The sequence below is a fragment of the Micromys minutus genome (genome assembly GCF_963924665.1).
Source record: "Micromys minutus genome assembly, chromosome: 29".
NCBI lineage: Eukaryota > Metazoa > Chordata > Mammalia > Rodentia > Muridae > Micromys > Micromys minutus.
Window position 1 is genome coordinate 23,155,183 of NC_137964.1, and position 6,853 is coordinate 23,162,035.

The 6,853-nt window shown below is 50.3% G+C and overlaps 1 protein-coding gene across 1 annotated transcript in view; it reads right to left on the reverse strand.

The window, feature by feature from the left end:
- The window catches only part of TMEM132B (transmembrane protein 132B), a gene marked incomplete at both ends in the record, with an annotated part of 233,971 nt that overhangs the window by 215,941 nt on the left and 11,177 nt on the right, over positions 1-6,853 (reverse strand). The window lies entirely within an intron of this gene.

A 6,853-nucleotide genomic window follows, 5' to 3' on the forward strand; every position in this document is an offset into this window, starting at 1 on the left:
CACCTCCCTCTCCCCCACCCTGAATGCCAGGCCGTGGGCGTCTGAGATTTCTTTTTCAATTTCATTTCTGCATGAGGAACGGAGACATCATTTAACAAACGCGATGGGTCTCCCAGAAGGAAAATGGTTCTAAAAGTTCCACAGAAGGCCCGAGTGTCAGGATCTATACAAAACACTAAAATAGGTCTTTTTCCTCTCTTGCTGGGGAGAAGACTAGAAAGGAGCCTTTTTTTTTTTTTTTTACAGTTATTTAAATAACAAATGTGCCAGTCACGGTGGCACAAGTCATTAATCTCAGCACTCAGGAGCCATAGGCAGGTCTCTGGGAGTTTGAGGTCAACTGGATCTGCACAGTGAGTTCCAGAACAGCCAGAGCTGAGTAACACCCTTCCCCCACCCCAAAAAAATTTTTAAATAACAAACGCACAGAGCACAAAGATTTTTTTTTTTAAGTACAGGATTAGTTAAGTCGCCTCCTGCCCTCACCCCTTTCCCAGGAGGAGCCAGCCCCAGTGTCAGCTCCGAGGGAACTCCACAAGCATTCGGGCTGCATGTGTATGGCGGGTTCTCTGTGGATGCTTTCATCATCATCTAACCAGCATGGCCTCTCCACAGACCTCTGCTCTCAGGACAGATGCTGCTACAGCATCTACAAAGGGTGAGGCTGCCTCTCAGAAGGATGCTCGATTCTAGGAGCTGATTCTAGGACAGCTCTGGGGATGGAGGAAGGACCTCGAGAACATGAGGGAAGAGCCTACCACTGAACCACACGGCTCTAAGAGGGTGCTTTCCCTCAGGCTCCAGAGCTCAGAGAGGCTCAACACTTAAATACTGATACACATAGCGCCCTCCCCCCTTTTTTTTGCCAAGACAGGGTTTCCCTGTATAGCCCTGGCTGTCCTGGGCTTGTTCTATAGACCAGGCTAGCTTCACACTCAGAGATCTGCTTGCCTCTGCCTCCCCAGTGCTGGGATTCAAGGCATGCACCACCACTGCCCAGCCAACACCCTATTCTTTAAATAGGGAAACTGAGGCTCAGAGAGATGAGTGAGCAGCCAGATCCCTGCTGAGCTGCATTGAGACCCCTCTCACCAGAGTCTGAGGTTTGCTGGTAGCTGGCCCTCTGCCCGTCTCATTCCTGAACTCCAGGTGCCTAGAACATGTCGTTTGATGGTCCAGCTTTGACATCCCCATCTGTCACTGTGACCTTGTTGGAGTTGATCCAGTGCCCTATGCTGCTAATTACAGTCCAGTGAGAGTCCTTTCCGACGAAAGCCAGCCTGTCATTACACCTCATCACAGTGACAAGCTGGGGTGTCCTGGTAGCTCCTGGGAGGTGCCGTGGAGCAGGTAATCTCCAGCTTGGAAAGGCCAGAATCACAGCCTGAGGCCACACACCCTATACCTCCACCAGCTCCCAACTACAGTGACCACATCCCAGGGAACAGCCCCCACCCCTACCCTGGCCCAGAAAACGATTCATGACTCCTTTTCCTGAAGACTAATCAAAGCGAGTGAGAATGAGTGAATTGAATGAATGAATTGAATGAATGAATGAATGAATGAATGAATGAATGAATGAATGAGCAGATGAGGAAGCAGCTAGGATAATATCAGAACAAGGCCACAAGCACACCTGGAGGTAACAAATGTCACCTATAGAGCACTATTGGGAACCAACTTCGCTTTCTGCAGGAAGACACTGTATTCCTATAGAACCGGTGATTATGTTATTTTTAATGACATCAACACCATTTGCATCCAGGGTACAAAGACAAAGTCCACAGAGCAGCCTGCTGGACGGCCAAGACTCTGCTGCGGGATAATAGGTGCTGAGTTCCAGAGCCAAGGATGGAGTGCCTCCAAGCTCCCGAGCATGACCACTGGGTGCTCACAGGGAAGGAAGGGGCACAGTGAGAACGGAATAAAGCATCTACTTCTCCTTGGGCCTCCCAGCAATAAAGGACAGAAAGGGACTCTGCCCCTCCACCCCCCCCCCAGGCAGAGTACCATCCCTGAAACTGCCCCCTCTGCTCTAGGCTTTCCAGGATAGAGACAGAGATGCCCTGCAGACACCCTTGCTTCCCCCCTTCCGCACCCCCACCCCGTGTTCAGCCTCCTTCCCCCATCACTGACCCCAAACTCTCTCCACCACTCACTGGCCCCCTTTCCTAACAGAAGCAGCCACCCCTGCATACCCTTTTCCACAGCAAGTGTGTGTGTGTGTGTGTGTGTGTGTGTGTGTGTGTGTGTGTGAAATCTACTCTATTTTGCAAATATTTGCTTTGTGTAGTTTGGTGAACTTGGCACATGAAGGGAACCCAGCTACTGAGCCCCTCTTCCCAGCCTAAGTTAGAAAGAACTTGGGGAGGGGGTTTATTGAGGAGTCAGAGAGGCTCCAGTCCTAGAACCCCAGACAGGAAGCTGAGCAGGCTCCCAGAGCTGCAAAAGGAGACCCCCCCCCCATCTCTAGCACCACCTCAACTTCACCTCAAGGTAGGCAGCTCCCAAGGGCCTGACAGCTTCATAACATCCGAGTCCCTCAAACATGGTGGAATACGATTCAGCCCTGAAAAGGAGACACTGACACTCAGCATCAGCTAGCACTGTGTGGCTACTCAGCCAGCTTTTTATGCCTGGTGTGTTGTGCAAACTGCAGCTTCGAGTAGCACTGGAGTTCCCTTCTGCAGCCCTCTGGGTGCAGAGCGAGTTCAAGGCCAATCTGGGCAAACCGACGGAGACCCTATGGCCTAGTTACACTTCTGTTGCTGTGCTAAAAACCCCTTGACCACAAAGCAACTTTGGGGAGGAAACAATGTTGGGATTCAGATCTGGGATGACGAGCTGAAGTGTGGATTTAACATACCAAGGTGGCCCTGGCCTCCAGGTTCTCCCAGCATCTGTCAGTCCCTACCTGGCAGACCCCACCCTCTGCCCTGGACTTTCCAGCCCCTACCCCAGAAGCTCCTCCCTATAAAAACCAGTCATTTTGGCCTCCCCTCCCCTCCTCTCTCCCAACATACCCTTTCTCTCTCTCTTTCCCTCTCCCCTCTGTCTCCCTCCCTGTGGTGACTCCTCTTGCCTTGGGACCAGTGAACCCGATGCTTCCCAATAGACCTGCCTTTGTATACTCAAATCTGGCTTGAATTGGCTCATTTCAGTGGTGGTGAATAATACATCAAAGAGTCCGCTTGTTTTAAGATTCTAGGTCATGCTCCATCATTTTTGGGGAAGTCAAGGCAGGAACTTAGGCAGCCAATCCCATCACACCACTGTAATCGAAGAGGAAAGAAACACACCCTTGCTTACTTTCAACTAGCTCTTCTCTCTTATATTTCGGAGCAAATAGTGCTGTCTCCAGCGGGCTGGGTCACTTAAGACCATCCCCCACAGAAGTGTGCAACAGGCCAACCTAATCTAGGCACACCCTCTCTCTGAGACTCTTTCCCAGGTGATCTAGGTTGTAGCAAGTTAACAATTAAAACTAACCAGCAGAGGATGAAAAAAGTGTATGTGTATGTGCGCACGCGCGTGCATTTAACAGCACAGTGCATCATGGGAGGCCACCTCCATTCCCTCAGACAACAGCCACTCTGGGATGAACTCCATGCTGCTAGCGCGCTCCGCTTGAAAGGAAATCAGAAGTTCTAGACTTCCACATTAAATCATAACTCAGAAACGATTAAAGCCCTAGGCTGGCCAGCCGCCTTATGCTAAGCTGTGCTGGTCCTGAAATTCCACTTTCGACCCCAGAACAGCCGGTAGCAAATGCTCCCTCCCACAGGGCATCGGGTCTTAGGACACCCACAGACAGCCAGGGCGGGTAGCTGTGGCTTCTGATCCTCGCATCCTTACCCAGGTGCCTGCCAGACCGAGCCCGGCTCACCTCCTGCTGTTACGGGTGCACTGGGTTCAGAAACAATGAGCCCAGGCCCCAGGTGAAATTCATATTCTAATTCAAGTTTCTCACATTGATGAAGGCTACAGCGGCCACCTTAGAATACTAACTGCTCAGATGGAAGCCCTGGGGAGCAAGTGTGAAGGAAGAAAGAAAGGAGGGTTTGTCTGGGAACCAAAAACACAAGACCACTGACGCCTAGGCTGATCGCTCTCCCAAACTGAGCCCAGAGACTGTGATGGAGGACCAGGGGACCCTCGCTCCAGTAGGAAAAACGGAAGCTGGGCTGCAATAGACCATGGCGGACCCACCTCCATCGCCCTCCGCTCCCCCTCACCACACACACACACACACACACACACACAACACACACAGCCTTCCCAGCAACTCCTGGAGTCAAGAAATTGTTCCTAGGAATCCACCCTTCTAGATCAGAGGAAGGTCAGCAGAAGTGGTTTAAGGAATTCACTGAGGCCCCGCCCAGCACATCCTTCTCAAGAACCTGGAGTCTGGGCGGGGCTGCTGTGCTGAGCCAGCCCTGGATTCCCTCCCCACTCTCACACACACAGACACACACACAGTCACTTCCAGGTTGTCTAGCCCTACCCCTGGTCCCCCTCCTCCATCTGTCTGCCAATACACTCAGTGCTTTCTTCTGTATGGGAAGGTGGGTCATGGCTAGGCCACAGACTAGACTAGACTCCTGTCTTCCTCATGGAGACAGGAAGGTTTAGGAGTCCTAGCCATGCCACGGCTATCAGACCAACCTCCCAGAGCCACACTCCCAGCCACACCTTCCTCCTTGGAGCCACACCCCCTAGAAGCCAGTTCTTTCTGCTGGTTTAATTGTGATTGCTGAAAGCCTGGAATGAGACACCCACCCCCACACAGATGCAAAGGGCATGAAGCAACTGAACGGCACACGTTGGTTGCTCATGGAAGAAACATGCTGTTTTGTATGTATCTGTACCCACAGGCAACATAAATCCCGTGAGGATGTTCTACTCACCCTAAAAAGGACTACAAAATCCTGTCATTGAAAATGAACATGCTGGAATCAGAAATGTGTTTGCAGATGGCTGGGAACTCTAAAGATACTCAAATCTAAAATGTGGGACTCAGGGACTGGAGAGAGAGTTATAGTATGGACTGTTCTCCCTAGAAGACCTGGGTTCAGTTCCCAGCACGTACTTGATGGCTCACAACCATCTATAACTCTAGTTCTAGAGGATCCAACGTCCTTTTCTGGCCTCCATGGGCACTACACACACATAATAAACCTACATACACTCGGGTGAAACACGCATATATTTAAAATATTTTTTTTAATGTAAGAAAGGATAAAACCTAGAGATTCCTAGAGACCCTGGAATAGCTTTTAAATTTGTAAATTTTTTTAAAGATCCACCCAAATCAAAGAGGCAGTGGTGGTGCAAGCCATTAGTCCCAGCACTTGGGAGGAAGAGACAGGCAGATCTCTGAGTTCAAATCCAGCCAGGTCTACAGAGCAAGTTCCAGGACAGCCAGGGTTCCACGGAGAAAACCCTATCTCAAAAACAACAACAAACAAAATGTCTACCCAAATCGTGCCAGATGTCCCAGCACCAGGCAAGCTGAAGCGGGAGGATGTCAAATTCAAAGCCAGCCTGGAAGACACAGTGAGGCCCTGTCTCTAAATAAACACACACACACACACACACACACACACACATATATACATACATACATACACATACACATACATACATACATACATACATGCATGCATACATACCCACCCAGAAGAGCCTCTGTGAGATTCACCTGCCTACTGATGTTCCCATGAGCCTGAGGTAAGAACACCAATTAACATTTTCGTCTTTGACATTTAGTGTTCCAACCACAAACAGGTGCAGGAGACAGAGCACTTCTGAAGCACTTTTGATTGGCAGGGGGAGGGAAGGGGCATGAAGGAGACTCTCTTACATCAGTTATCACTGGCAGGTGACATCTCCTTCGCCCGAAAGTCTTCAAGGAGGGGGAACAGACAAGAGGAATGGGGTAGATAAAAACCCACACCCAATATTGTCCTCTGTGAGCTCAGGCCTGGCTGGGCACATTAGCTAGATTAGCTCTCCGTGAAACACGTAATGCCATAGCCAGGGCCACCAGGAGAGGCCAAGGCCACTTTGAGGCAAGGCCATCTGAAATGCATTACTGAGAAACCTGTCAGGATTTCCTGTTTGCGATGGAAACAGTTCAAAGTGAATCAGGAAAAAAAAAAAAAAAGAGGGATGGTGAGATGCTTTAAGGGCCAGTTGGCTTTGTGTGTGTGTGTGTGTGTGTGTGTGTGTGTACACGGGTGTGTGCAGATGTATGAATCCCTGGAGTTGAATGAAGCTACAAGTGCTTGTGAGTCACCTGATGCGGTGCTTATAATCAAACTCAGATTCTCTGCAACAGCAGCAAGTACTCCTAACCACTGTGCTCTCCAGCCCCATTTCCCAAACGTCTATATAAAGTAGCCCAAACCCACATGCAAACAGTGGGGGTACATGGTGCTTCACAGTGCAATAGCCTGTCCAGAACGGTGGCCAGGAACTGAGAATGGTTTTGATAGACAATGGCCCCAAAGACAGCAACTGCATGAAATCAACCCTTCCTCTTCCTCTTCCACCTCTTCCTCCTCTACTTCCTCCTCCCCTCAGCCAGCCCCAGCTGCAGGCTGCTGCCCATTGCTTCCTGGGGAAGTACCCCTCTTCCAATACCAGCTTCAGAGGTAAGTTTCTGGCTAAATCAGACACAGCATCCCACACCCAGGGCGCAGCCCCTGATCCTGGGGCCAAAAGAGGAACCACATTAGTCCGGATCAAATCAGCCCTGATCTGGCTCAAAAAGAAATATTTGACCTTTTTTCTCATCCCAGGATAGGCCAGAATGGACAATGGTCAGCTCTGTCATCAGGGGGAGCAAGCC